The sequence below is a fragment of the Panicum virgatum genome, chromosome 5N, assembly GCF_016808335.1.
Source record: "Panicum virgatum strain AP13 chromosome 5N, P.virgatum_v5, whole genome shotgun sequence".
Lineage (NCBI taxonomy): Eukaryota > Viridiplantae > Streptophyta > Magnoliopsida > Poales > Poaceae > Panicum > Panicum virgatum.
Window position 1 is genome coordinate 21,226,057 of NC_053149.1, and position 13,822 is coordinate 21,239,878.

General features: G+C 48.6%; 2 long non-coding RNA genes across 2 annotated transcripts; both read left to right on the plus strand.

Annotated features, from left to right (window-relative positions):
* Positions 1–480: 480 nt before the first annotated feature.
* LOC120676799 lies at positions 481–2,709 on the plus strand. Its single transcript, XR_005675994.1, has 2 exons — positions 481–1,816; positions 2,202–2,709. It is a non-coding gene; the product is annotated as an uncharacterized LOC120676799 (long non-coding RNA).
* An 8,488-nt stretch (positions 2,710–11,197) lies between these two features.
* LOC120674423 lies at positions 11,198–13,822 on the plus strand. Its single transcript, XR_005675111.1, has 4 exons — positions 11,198–12,250; positions 12,324–12,420; positions 12,987–13,613; positions 13,685–13,822. It is a non-coding gene; the product is annotated as an uncharacterized LOC120674423 (long non-coding RNA).

Genomic DNA, 13,822 nt, shown 5'->3' on the forward strand with positions numbered 1-13,822 from the left:
GACGATGGATTTTATTGGCCGCGAAAATCTGTTAGAAAATGTCACGTCGGACACTGCAGTATACTATAGTATTTTTTGTTTATTTGTGATAAATATTATTCTATTATAAGCTAACTAGACTCAAAAAATTCGTCTCGTAACGTACATCAAAATTATGCAATTAGTTTTTTTATTTATCTATATTTAATACTCCATGTATGAATCATTTGCTATATTTAATGTTTCGATGTGATTTCGATGTGATAGAAAATTTGAAAAGTTTGGAGGAATGGGAGGGAAGTGAACACAGCCATTATCCATCGTCACTGTGAGTGGTATATATACTGTGCCAGTTTTTCAAAAAAAAAAAGTGGTATACTGTGTACGTGCACTGTATGCACCTTAACGCCAGCAAAAAGATTCACGTGAATATCTCTGATCATCAATGCCTCCACGGCTCCACAAGTGCTGGGTGGTGGAGAAGCCCAGGTTGGCGAACTAGGATATTATACACCATAGAAGCATGGTGGGTGTTATCTGGACCTTCCATGTAAGCATTGGGATACGAGCTGTTCCAGCTGCACCTCTGATGGTATACGTATTTTTTGGCATGTGTATGTATATGTATGCACATGTTCCAAGATGCACAGCTGGCCTGGCGGCCGATTAGATGAGTTGGGATGGATGGTGGAGGGCTCATTTCAAAATCATTTGAAACCCCAGTCTCGCTCTCTCGTCTCTGGTTCGTCCTCCCTCTCTCCTCTCCCTACAGACGACAACTCAGATCCGGATGCTGCAACAAGGTAACCGCCAGATCCATCGACATCGAGGCTAGATCTGGCGATGGTGGTGCCGGATCTGAGGCACCGGGGTCCTGCGAGGCCGGCGCTGGGTTCCTATGGGCTATGGCGGAGCCCCCGCCGCCGAGAGGGGCGTGGAAATCCTCGGTGGTGGTACCTGCAAGGGCCCACTCTCTCGCCCCTCTGGTAGGCCGCCGGCTGCTGCAGCTACTGGTGGTTGTCGTCAACCGTCTCGCCATTGCCCTCGACGGCGCGGCGGTGGCACTAGCGGGAGGACGGGGCACGGCGTGGTGGCCCCGGCTGCGCAGGAGGCAGGGGCACTGCGCCGCAGCGGCCATCGGAGTCCGGCGCCGCGGTCCGGGTGGCGCGGAGGGCGGGGCACTGGCGGTGCTGTGCACGGCCGCAGGGCGCTACCGTGGCTGGCGGCGTTGCGAGCAGCGGTGTGGCACGACCGCGACTGGCGGCGGGAAGCGGCGGCCTGCGACGCTGCGCACGGCGCGACCGCGTGCAGCGGCAGGGGCTGGACGTCCATGGCGGCGCGGGTAAGCTGATGCGGATGACCTCCAGGGCCGCCTACGCCTACGCCACTCCTTCAGTTCTAGCACGACGCGCGCCGGCGCCGACCCCCGCCCTCCTCGGCGCCTCCGCGGCTCTTCTCGGCCTCGCGCCCCGCCCTCCTCGGCGCCTCCACGGCCGCCGCTTCGGGGCCAGTCGGCGCCTCCCGGGCCGCCTCCTCCTGCGCATCTCGAAGGGGTCTGGGTCTGTGCTCGGCCACACGGCCGGGGGCTGCTCGCCGCCTCCCAAGGGTGCAGTGGTGCGTCGCCGCTGCCCAGAAGCGAGACGAAAAGGCCGCCGCTCCGACCGCCCATGGCCTCGTCATGCGCGAGGGCCGCCTTTGCCTGGTCCGCTCCCTGGGAGATGCCACGCGCAGCACCTCCGCCGCCGCTTGCCTCGCGACCAGCCCGCGCGGGGAGCTCCCTCCTGTTGAGGGTGGAGGGTGATGTCGGAGCTGGCTGGGCATAGGTGGCGGTTTGCAGGTCTCCACTACGCGTCCTCATGTTGCTGCCTGTACAGCCTGTTTTTGCTTTTCATTTTGTTTGAAAAAGGTTAGCTGTTCTTTCAAGGGTGGAGGAAATGAGTTCCTGGCTCGCTGTTCCTGTCTTTGGCTTCTTGTTTGATTTTCCGTTTCTTTTTTGGGTGAGAGTGGGTTCCTGTCCGCTGTTGTTGTTGTGGGTAGTGTGTAACCTGTAGGTGGTAGGAACAATCTCTGGTCATATCCGTGTTTTTGGCTTAGCAAGCTGTTGTTCTTGATGATTACTTTCATACGTTTGGCACTTCCCTTTGAACTTAGACATTGATTTTTTTCCATGTTCCTTTGTTGCTTTATACAAGGCTGTAATCACTCTAAAGTTCTCAATGCAGATAAAGATTGAGGAGGGAGGGGGCTATGCCGCCTGAGAGGGCGAATGGGGTGGAGGGGGGTTCTCTGAATGGCTCTACTGCATGGATGCATGCCACCTGCTTGCACATGGATGTACTCTATTAATTAAGTACCTCATTCAATTCTGTTCTATCCATTTTGATTTCTTAGTATGTGTTATTAGTGATGGCTCACAAGGGTGTTTGTACATCAGTGGTGTCCCAAGTATATAACACAAGATGAAAAATTGCAAAAGATTATTAAAAATAGGATCAAATGTTTGTTTAGACTATGTTTGGTACAACACTAAAGAGTATAAAATGCGGCACTGGTACAGTTGAGTAGAGTACCTTAGTACTGTATATTATCAATGTGGTAATCCAAGTACAAAGAGAGGAGTACCTGCTGGTACCTATTTTGATTTGTGTGATTATAATTTATTTTTATGTACACAATATTTTATTGTACAAGAGAAGAGAGCTTAGATGAATATTATTTTATTTTATTAATGTGGTTATGGAGAACGCTGTTCTTTTGAAATTTGAGTAAGTGGCTCATATCGAGCGTGGAGTCCAAGAGGTACGTCTCCTATCATTTTTTTATATTGGAGCAAAATGTAAATTAGATTGATCTTGGAGATTTCTGTGTATGTATTGGGAGAATTTCTTCAATTTTTGGAATTATACGAACACTCAAAAATATATTGAGTACACCACGGTACTTATTTCATTTGATAAATATCATAATTAGTACCGTTGCAGTAGCAGTTAGAGCGACTTGTTTTAACATATTGTTTTTCACGAGCACGATGTGAGTTTATGGATTTTTACGTGGTATCACAGTGTATATCAAAATGGTATTTTGGTGTATATTCAAATAAATGTGTTATCAATTAAATTAAAAAAACGTAGTTTATAATCAAATAAATGTGTTATCAATCAAATTTAAAAAAAAGGAAAACGTGACAGTGTGCAGGGGACTAGAAATGAAAGTATTAGGGGTGCATGTGTTCAATTGTCGTGCGTGTAGTTCATTTGCGAGGAAACAAAATGACATGTACCTCGTTAAATTTGAAGAGTACCGGGCCTTCACAGCTTGGTACATGAGCGTACAACATGTACTGGTGGCTGCTCCCGGAGCCAAAATATCTGTACGGACGGTGGCATATTGGAGCGGTAGTGGGGGTGTCAGACGCCCAACGGTCAAAAATGTGTTGTACCCCGTGCTCAGCTTTATGCAGGAGCGCACGGATCGAAGCGCCTTTACATCCAATCAGTCAACATCAGTGCAGTACAGAGGTGGTATACAATGCAAAAAAAAATTAAAATACGCTAGTTATATGATGGGTGGGTGCTCCGATCTAGCGGTTGATATCAAAATGGATGGACAAGATAAGATCAACCATAAGTGCAAGATGTACCGTTCATTTTCCGCAGGTTGGCAACAGAATCGACAAGCGCTACCAAGCCGACCCTTTCGTCCGCCATCGCGAATAGCTTTTCACTCCTGAGTCATGACTCATCTGCCGCCGCCCAGCGTGCGGGTGCGGCGCCCGTACATCCAGTTTTGCCCGAACCCACACGGCCACACGGTACGGTGTCGCCGGGGCCTGCGGGCTCATGCCTGATGCCACCGGCAGTGGGCCACGACTGGCATGTGGGCCATCCGCTGCCGCCCCCGCCTTCTTAGTCCAAGCTCTTGTTTAGATGTCTTCGAAGTTCCAAAATTTTACAAAATTTTCCATCACATTGAATCTTTAAACGCATATATGAAGTATTAAATATAGCTAAACAAAATAACTAATTATATAATTTGTCTATAATTTGCTAGACGAATTATTTGAGCCTAATTAATCTATGGCGGGACAATAGTTATAAAATACAAATGAAAGTGCTAGTACTTTACACCCAAAACTTTATGCATCTAAACAAGGGCTAAGTGTCGGTACCACCGGCGGTGAGCCGCAGGTGCGGTTCTTAGGGCGTGTTTAGTTCGCAAAAATTTTGGATTTGCCTATTGTAGCACTTTCATTTTTATTTAATAATTAGTGTTCAATCATTGACTAATTAGGCTCAAAAAATTCATCTCATCATTTTCAATTAAATTGTATAATTAGTTATTTTTTAAATTATATTTAATACTTCATACATATATTTAAAAATTTGATTTGACGGTAAATTTTTGAGAACTAAACAGAACCTTAGTTTCACCGCACAACAACAAGGAAAACGGTAGGCAAGATCGACCAAAGGTTCGTCACTTTCGCTTTCACATTTTTATCCAAAACATGCATCGGTATCACTATAATTTTGAATATAAAAATATATGATTGAGAATGTTCTCGATCAATAATGATTGTAATTTACGGAAACAATGTTTTAAGAAGATAAACATATCGAACCATAAAGCACAACACTAAATATATGACCCGACACATTTCATACACAAGTACCAATGATTAGTATTAATCTAAATATCCAACAATCCGTGACACGTGTCTGACACATATCTCATTTAATATAACTGTTGACGCAGTTCTGGTCAACACACAAGTGCTAGAGCGCACGGATCGCAACAACCAGATCACCAGCGACGATCCCCGACTACCGGTTAGATCGGTCGTGCCAACCGGTCAGACCGGTCGAACGCAGAAAAACGCCGCAAAGCCTAAAACCCCAAGTTCGGGAGGGACCCCATCAGAGCTTGGAGATCTAGGGTTGTCTTGAGGTTGGCAGGCCACTCAAGATGTCCTTGAACGCTGTCGAGACGAGCAAAGAACAATACGAGGTTGGAAAAGCTAGGGTTTGGAAAAAAATAGGAAAATTATAAATTGATTGATTTGATTGGGTAGAAGGACCTCAATCGGCCGTGACCTTTATATTTATAGACCGGGGAGGACATACCCCTTTCCAAATCGGATTATAAACGAACTCACAACTCAAATCTAATCTGATTCGGATTACACAGGACCAGACCGGTCTGACCGGTCGGCCTGACCGCTCAGACCGGTCGCTCTTCAGCAATGCTAATTTTAGCTGCCAACAATAACCATCCATAAAACTATCCATAATCATTATGAATTCAGATCGGCCAGGTTGTAGGTTAGGGTTGGGATACATGAGTCATGACTCTTTAGAAAATATAAATAGATATAGTAGGGCATGCTGGTATTGTATTTAAATAAGATATTTCTATCGAAAAATACGGTACAATACTGAAAAAAATAAGATATTTCTCTAAAATGATCCCAAAAAGTTCAAGTCATTTCCGTTTTTGTTTTACCATTCTTTTGTTAGTTTGATAATTGGAGTTACTTTGATAAAATGTTGAAAACAGTTCTAAAAATCAGAAATTACCATTTTCGTTTTCATGCGTGTGTGCAATGCAACTCTTTTTGAAAAAGAGAAAGAGAAAGAGAAAGAGAAAGAAATCGGTGTGCAACTGTAATGTTATGTCGTGGAGCCGGTGATTCACATCGACGTCACTCGCGAGTCTGCCGTGGGCGCCCTGGCCCGCACCAAGCAAACAATGCCCAAGTAGCCGGCGACCGAGTGTTTGTCGGTTCGACGGGTCGCCGAGCTCGTGTCACCTCATGGCGGGCGGGAAAGAAGCCGCACGGTGTAGTGGAGGGATTTGCCCTCTTGGCGTCAGCCCACCTGTCTGCTAGTGCTAAGGCTTGGAGGGGCTGTGTTTTTTTTTTTTTGATAATAGAAGGGGCCACTACTAGAAATAATGCAAACACCGGCGGTTCCAAATTAATTGTTGCTGGCGGTTTATGGTTTGTGACTGTAAAAATGTTTTCTCCCGTAGGTTCGTAAAGGAAGCAATCAAAAGTGACATCTTTACTGTAGGTTCTTTGTACCAACCGCCGGTGGAAAACAACAACGATTTTTACCGGGGATTCGTTGGAGCAACTACTGGTAGAAATATCATCTTTACCGGGGGGGTTTACTAACAACCGCCGCTAATAATTGGTGTCGCCGCGGGAATGACGGCCCAGCGGCCCATCTCAGGGTTCATGAGGCTCTTCGAGCCCTCGAGCGCTGGCGGAGCTTGTCCAGAACGACCGGCTGCCAGCCGGTGGGCACTCAGAAAGAGCGGCGCTAGTCCGGCCGTTCGGACGCACGGCGCGGCCAGCGTGCGCCTCAGCCACCCGAGGTAGAGGTGGCTGCGGCATCGACGGCTCAAGAAAGAAGCTCCGTCTGTCCAAGGACCAGGCGGCCGTGCTCAAGGACAGCTTCCGGGAGCACCCCACTCTCAACCCTGTAACTGTAAGTAACCATCATCCCGTCCGGCAAGAGCAGACTACTCATCAATGGATGAACATCGGGCCTCAATCATTCACTAGTAAGCTGGCTGATCTCGATCTAAACAGAGTGCTTTATGGCGTGCAGCAGCAGAAGGCAGCCTCAGCCGCCCAAGGTAGAGGCGGGCCGGCGGACTCCAGACGGAGTGACGGACAGGCCGGACGGAGCGACGGCCTGAGACAGGAAGCCGGCAAGTAAACCCCCCCCCCCCCATGTGACACAAGAACGCTCTGTCCCCGCCTGCTTTCCTGTTGTTCTTGTTATTTCCCTACTTCTGCTGCCTGATAAACAAGCACGCTCGATCTGCTGCTTACTGACGATAGTTTTTTAGTACAAAGAGAAGAGTGAGTTCAACATTTGACATATATATATATATATATATATATATATATATATATATATATATATATATATATATATATATATATATATATATATATATATTGTTGGGAGCCTAGGGCTCCCCAGGAGCCCCAGCCATCCTGCCACCGAACCAGCTCCCACTTGCCACCCGCCACGAGCTGGTTGAACCGAACAGCTTCTCTACTAGCCTCCCCACCTGTTAGGCCCAGCCCAGACCAGGCGTATATAACAGCATCACCCCATCTTCAAACCCTAATTTCATACACCCTCGCCCCCCCCCCCCCCCCCCCCCTCGCGCAGCTTGTCGGCCGCCACACCCGCGGACGCGCCTCCAGCCCCGGCGGCGCTCCCCCTCCCCGGATCCGGCCATGGCGCCGCGGATAGGCGCACGGGCGGTCGGCGGCGGCGGCGGCCGGTGCTCCCCCTGCACGGCGAACCCGTTCCCCGGCGGCCCTCCTGGCGGGGCCCTCCCCGCGGCCCCCGGCGAGGAGCTGCACGAGGAGCGCCGGCCTACACACACCCCGCGGCCCGGTGGGACACCCCGACCGCGCGCGCCGCCCCTCCCCAGCGACCCCGCGGCTGCACACCCCGACGGCAGCGGACCCCGGCGTGTGACGACCATGGCGCGACCATGGCGGCCCCCAGTGGCGTCTGTCGCCGGATCCGGCGAGGCTGAGCAGGCCTGTCGGGGCCGAGCGTGGTGGCGCCCTTCCCAGATCCGGTGGGGGCGGGGTAAGATGCGGCGGCCGGCTCAGGCGCGCACAAGGACCCGCGGCCGGGGACGACGCGAAGCAGCAGCCGGCGACGCCCCCTGCGTCCAGCCGCATCCCGGATCCGCGGCGGCGGTGCGCCCCCTGACCTCAAGCCCGGCAACGCACGGCCTCCGCTACCCCCGACCTCGAGCCTGGCGGCGGCGCTCCTTCGGATATGGAACCGTAGCTTCGCCCTGCCTCCGGCCCGCAGCTTCTCCAGGCTCGAGAGGCTCGCTGTTTCTCTTTGCTGCGTCGAGGGAGTGACGCGGCTTCCCGGCGAGGTGCTCGGCCGGCGGAGGTGCTGCGGCCTGCTTGCCGACCGCCCCAAGCGACCAGTGCTGTCGGCTGCTCTTGATTTGCACCTGCGCCAAACACTACAGGTGGTTCTGCTCCCTACCGCGTGTGCTGCTGCTATTATTGCCTGCATTTTTTTCTTTAGAAAGAAGCTATTCTTGCCTGCTATGGCCGCAAGCTGCTGCTTGTGATTAGACCTAATCACGGGCCACCCGACCCGATAAACCCAACCCGACCTGCCCAAAAAAAACCCGACCCGATCCGATCAAGGTACGAGCCGAAATATTTGACTCGAAACTAAAAAAAAACCCGATGAAACCCGAAAATTACACACAAAATTGTGGACCAACTTGACCCAACCCGACCCGACCACAGTATGGGCTAATATTTTTTGACCCGAAATGACCCGACCTAAACCCGACCCGACCTGACAAATGATCAGGCCTACCTATGATTGCTTATCCATGGGAGTGTGCTCGGGCATAAATACTCCTGGATGCATGTACCAATAGTTTGTTTCAAATTCTTTTGTGCTACTACTGAATTAGTTAAGGCACATTCGTTTGTGTCAGTTATAGTTCCCTACTGATCTGCGTTTCTTCACAGGCTGCTGCTGCAAGTGAATCCGGCGCCGTCGCTGTCCATGCACCGGAGCAGAGGAAGCTGACCGCGATGATCCGTCCGCGTCGCTTCCCACCGTGCATGTGGATGCAGACGACATGCTTTTTTGTCTGGCTATCTGATTTTCATGTAACTAACCACTAATTTCTGGAAAACAATCATGAGATTTTCTTGTAACCACTAGTCTTTTTGTATAATTTTTCATGTATTCTTTTGATGCATACACTTATTTCTTTGGTTGGATAGCTAAATTTCTAGGACAGGTGGATTCAAATTTCAAATAGTAACGAACTAAGGTTTCATAGAATATAGAATATATGATGTAAGTAGCAGTTTATTTGATCAGACCACTAGTTTTTACAATCAATCTACCAGTATTATGATTAAACCAGCAGTTTCTATATATGTAGTCAAAGTACTAGTTTTTATGATCATAGTACTAGTTTCTATGATCTAAGTACTGTAATCAAAGTATTAGGGTTTAGGTTTTAGGATTTATTGTAATCAAAGTATAGTTTATATGATCAAACCAGCAGTTTCTATATATGCTTAGGTGTCTATTACCGAAATCGCAGAATATATGATCAAACTGTAGCAAATCATCAATTAATTACCATCATTAGATTCGTCGCGAAAAGTTACATCCATCTCCGAAAAAGTTTTGCAAATAGACTTTATTTAGCACACCATACATGTGAGATTCTTTTGTAGCGCTAGCTAGCGCTTTGAAAGCAAACAAGGCCATGAGCTGGTACAAGTGTACAACCCAGCCAGCTCCCCCCCCTGCCCCGTCTCCGACGAACCGGGCCTCCTGTCGCTCTACTGCAATCGGCGTTGAGGTTTATATGGTCTGAGGCAGGGTTCACCATTTCGTTTTTACTGTTCCGAATTTTATTTTTTTTGACTAAAGTTTGACTTTCATATTTTTGAATTTGAAACCGAAATCACCCACTTTCCGGACCGAAATTCGCTTCCCGGACCGAAATTCGCTTCCCGGTGAGTAGCGAAAACGGGAAAAAGTACCGAAATTTCGGTCTTTCCGACCGAAACGGTGAACCCTGGTATGAGGGCAGTCTGATCTCACTACTACAAAAACAGCCTTTTGTCCCGGTTCCATATGGCCATTTGTCCCGATTTTGGAACCGGGATTCGGCCGCCGGGACAAAAGCGCTGGAGGCTTTTGTCCCGGGTGGTAGAACCGGGACAAAATGTCCCTCGTGCTAAAAAATATTTGCGCCCTGCGGGATTGGAACCCAAGACCTATTGCCTAGCGCATGGCCTGCTTGCCAACTCACCTAAGTAGTACATGTGACTCAGTAAAGAATAACTCCCTTTTGAACTATCACGTAGAGGGGCCTTTTGTCCCGGTTGGTGGCTCCACCCGGGACAAAAAGGGCCTTTTGTCCCGGTTGGTACCACCAACCGGGATAAAAGGGTCACCCTTTTGTCCGGGTTGGTGTTACCAACCGGGATAAAAAGGGTTGGACCTTTTGTCCCGGGTGGAGCCACCAACCGGGACAAAAGGGGGGCCTTTTGTCCCGGTTGGTGGCTCCACCCGGGACAAAAGGCCCCTGTCCCCCCCGCTCCTTTGGACCCGGGACAAAAGCCACCTTTTGTCCCGGGTCCAAAGGTAACCGGGACAAATGACCTGGAACAAAAGCCTATTCTGTAGTAGTGTCTGGCGGCTAGTCCCCTGGCCTCGCCCTGGCGGCACTCGGCTGCGTCGGGGAAGTCAACCGCTGCCGCAAGAGCTGCCGTCTCCGCGGGAGCAAATACCTCCGCCTGAACATCAAGCGCGGCCGCTTCACCGACGTGGAGGACGGAACACGTATCTCCGCACGAAACTCCTCAGCATGGCATGGACCCCGTCACGCACTGTCCGCACTCCGACCTCAACCTGCTCGCTGGCATCCCAAAGCTTACCATCTCCTCCAGGGAATTCTCCGTGACGTCGATACCCCTCCCGCCGTGGCCACCGTGGACTTCATTCCAGTACTAGCAGAGCCGCACTCGGCTCCTGTTGGTCCGTTTTATATTAAATATTTTTTTTTGAATTGGCATGCTTGCATTAGAGGTTTATGTGACAGGACAAAGCGGCACCTATCGCTGAGTTTTGTATTTGCCAGTATTCAATGAGATGTATGAGACGCAGTCAACAGTTTGTATCTATGCATGTGAACAGTTTTATATGATTGTAGGCGAAGTTTATATGCCTATATATTCAAAATTGAATAGGAACTGGTGTTTCTATCTTTGAACGCTAATTGAATAGGGTTGTGCTAGTTTCTGCATGTACAGGTATATGACCGCACAAAGCGGCATCTATTTCTTACTTTTGAAATGGCCGTACGTCTTTGAGTTGAATAAGCAGCAGGCAGCAGCCTTTATATATGCATGTCAAGGAGTTTTATATGATTTTAGACGAAGTTTATATGGGGATATATTTAAGTTCAGCAACCCTTGAAGGATAGGGTTTACTGTTAACGGTTTAGGGTTTATGGTTTAGGGTTTAGGGTTTAGAGTTTAGGGTTTTAGGGTTTTAGGGTTTAGGGTTTATGGTTTGGGGTTTAGGGTTTGGGGTTTAGGGTTTATGGTTTGGGGTTTAGGGTTTGGGGTTTAGGGTTTATGATTTAGGGTTTGGGGTTTAGGGTTTTGGGTTTATATACTTGGTTTCACTTGTTTATATGACTTACAATTTAGTTGGGTTATTTGATTCGACGTTATTAAGGCACGCGGGCCATCTGGTTCAGCCGGACCATGTGCCACAATTTCGTCTATCGTGTCCGGGGCAGACCCTTTTTTCAAATGCCGTGCGGTAACACATGGCGGAGGTTTATATTCACCATTTTTTTTCGCACACAACCACAATAGGACTGAACCATTTGCACTCCCCTCCGAACACCGTCGTCTTCCTCGCCCCCTCATTACGCAAGCAGTGAAATCCCGAGGAGAGAAGCGATTTGCCGCCGCCTCACCGTAGTCCTATCCCCGACACCGGCTGCAACTGCGCGCATTAGTTTTCACTCACCCGCTGATCGCTCGTCGGCGCTGAGCGTATTGGTGGACGCAGCGACGGAGTGAACGTATTCGCCTATCGGGGGAATCAGGTTTGTCCTTTAGATATTCATCTTTTTACCCCACCGCCCCGCGTGTTCTACCTCCCGTAGTGATCTCGCTGTTTATTTGAGCAGTATGTTTATTTTTGGTTCAGGAATGATGGATGCCGCCTCGGGTTCCGACAATGGCGATGGGTGCGACGCACTGAGTTCTCTCGAGCGTGCAACCATGCCCCCCCCTCTAGATTCATCCGAACTCCCGGTATCATCCGCGGTGCCCGACGGCCAATCTCCCTTGATTTCGACTGTGGACTGCGAACCTTGGCGTGAACCCCAAAAGAGTAGAAAGATGGGGGAGTCCCGGAGGACTACCAACTTCTTAGAAGCTTTGGCTCGGAAGCGAAAAGCATTAGCGGCGGAGGAAGCCGCCCCTAATGCGAGAACTCGAGGGACGGAGAACGGAGGTCGAGGATCCGACGACGACGGATTGGTCGAACCAAGGACGAAGAAGAAGAAAGTTCTGCGCGAATCTGGCGCATCTCATGCGGCCGGAACACCCGCCGGGATGAGGACGCGCTCCTCTCCGCGGTTTGTAGGTGCTGAACAAGGTTCTCGGGTTCCTGCCGCCAATAAATGGCGGCGAGCGAGGAAAAGTGAGGTATATATGACATTTGGTATAGTTTTGTATCACAAGTTTGTAATTGATAAGCATCGATTGTATTTTTTTGCAGTTGCGGCAGGGAGCAGGGCAGCGGGGTCGAGCTGACAAGGCCCCCTCAAGGTCAAATAAGGGGGAGGAGAAGAGTGTTAAAATGACTGAGTTTTCATGTATGTGACAAGCATATAGCATACGGTTATTAACAAATTATACTGCCGAGTTTAGGAACATATGGCCAGGAGCATACAAAGGTTATTAGCAGAGCAAATGGGTTGCACAGGAAGTGTTATTTTGATTACTTAAAATGGTTGGGTGATCATAGATTGAGAGATTTTGGTAGTACAAACCTGAAATTTAGGGTTATAGGAATTGGTAGTTTGCTAATATTTTGTTTTTGGGAAAAATATAATGTCAAACACATATCCTGGTAGACTGAAATATGTTAATTTAATAGAGAGGCTCATAGTTTCATTAAGGGGTTATTGAGGGTTGCCATAGGAACGCACATGGAAACCCTATATCATTGATTCATGGGATTTGCTATAGAATCAGTAGCATATATAAACTGGTAGTTTTGTAATATAAACTGGTCGTTTCACTATATACTATTTGAGTTAGGTCAAAGACATATGTTATTAAAATATATAAAAGGTTTTTTTTTGAAAAATACAAGGTTGTTTCAATGATAGAATTATTACTAACAGTTGGCCATGATGGTCCCTACATTATCTGGCAGAAAGCAAATGTACGCTGTTGTCCTAAGGAGGTGCTAGAGACGAACCAGATGCTGAACAAAAACCAGAGGCAATACGTTTTGAAGAAAGGTTTCAAGAATATATTGTCCATGCAACTTGACGATGTTGAGGGCCGGAGCTTACTTTGTTGGTTACTGGACCACATCGACCTCGAGTCGATGACCCTACGGGCTGGGAGAGGGAAAGAGCTCAAATTCTCCAAAGATGTGGTCCGGCTGGTGCTAGGCCTCCCTAGTGCCGGATCCACACCTCCAACTGTTTTTGCCAGTGAAAAGTCCAAGCAGGTTTTGAAGTTCAGAGAAGTTATGAATTTGGAGAGCCGAGCATTCGATGTGGAAACGATGCAGGACCGCATCAGATCGGGGCTTGATGATGATGCAACCATGATGTGCTATTTCATAGTCATTTTCCATAGCATTCTGTTTCCTCATGGTAGCTGGGATATCAGCAACGATGATGTTATGCTTGCTCATTGGGCGGTTCAGCTGCCTAAGATTGATTGGTGTCAGCTCATCTACACGGACCTCTGCCACAGTGTCGAGAAGTGGCAAAAAAGGAAGAAGGACAATCAAACTGCAACGATGTATGGATGTAGCATTGTTTTTCTTGTAAGTACACTATTTAGAAATTTAAGTTTCATATGTATTATTGCATTTAGATGATTCAGCTTATTGTGCAGCTATGGTATCTTGACAACTTGAACCACGTGGTGTGCCCCCCTGAGAGGTTTAGCACTCCTCGTATCAAGTACTGGACAAAGGAGAGGATTCAGGATGTGTCCGTGTGTGATCGAGTTCGTACTGGCGAATATGGCCAT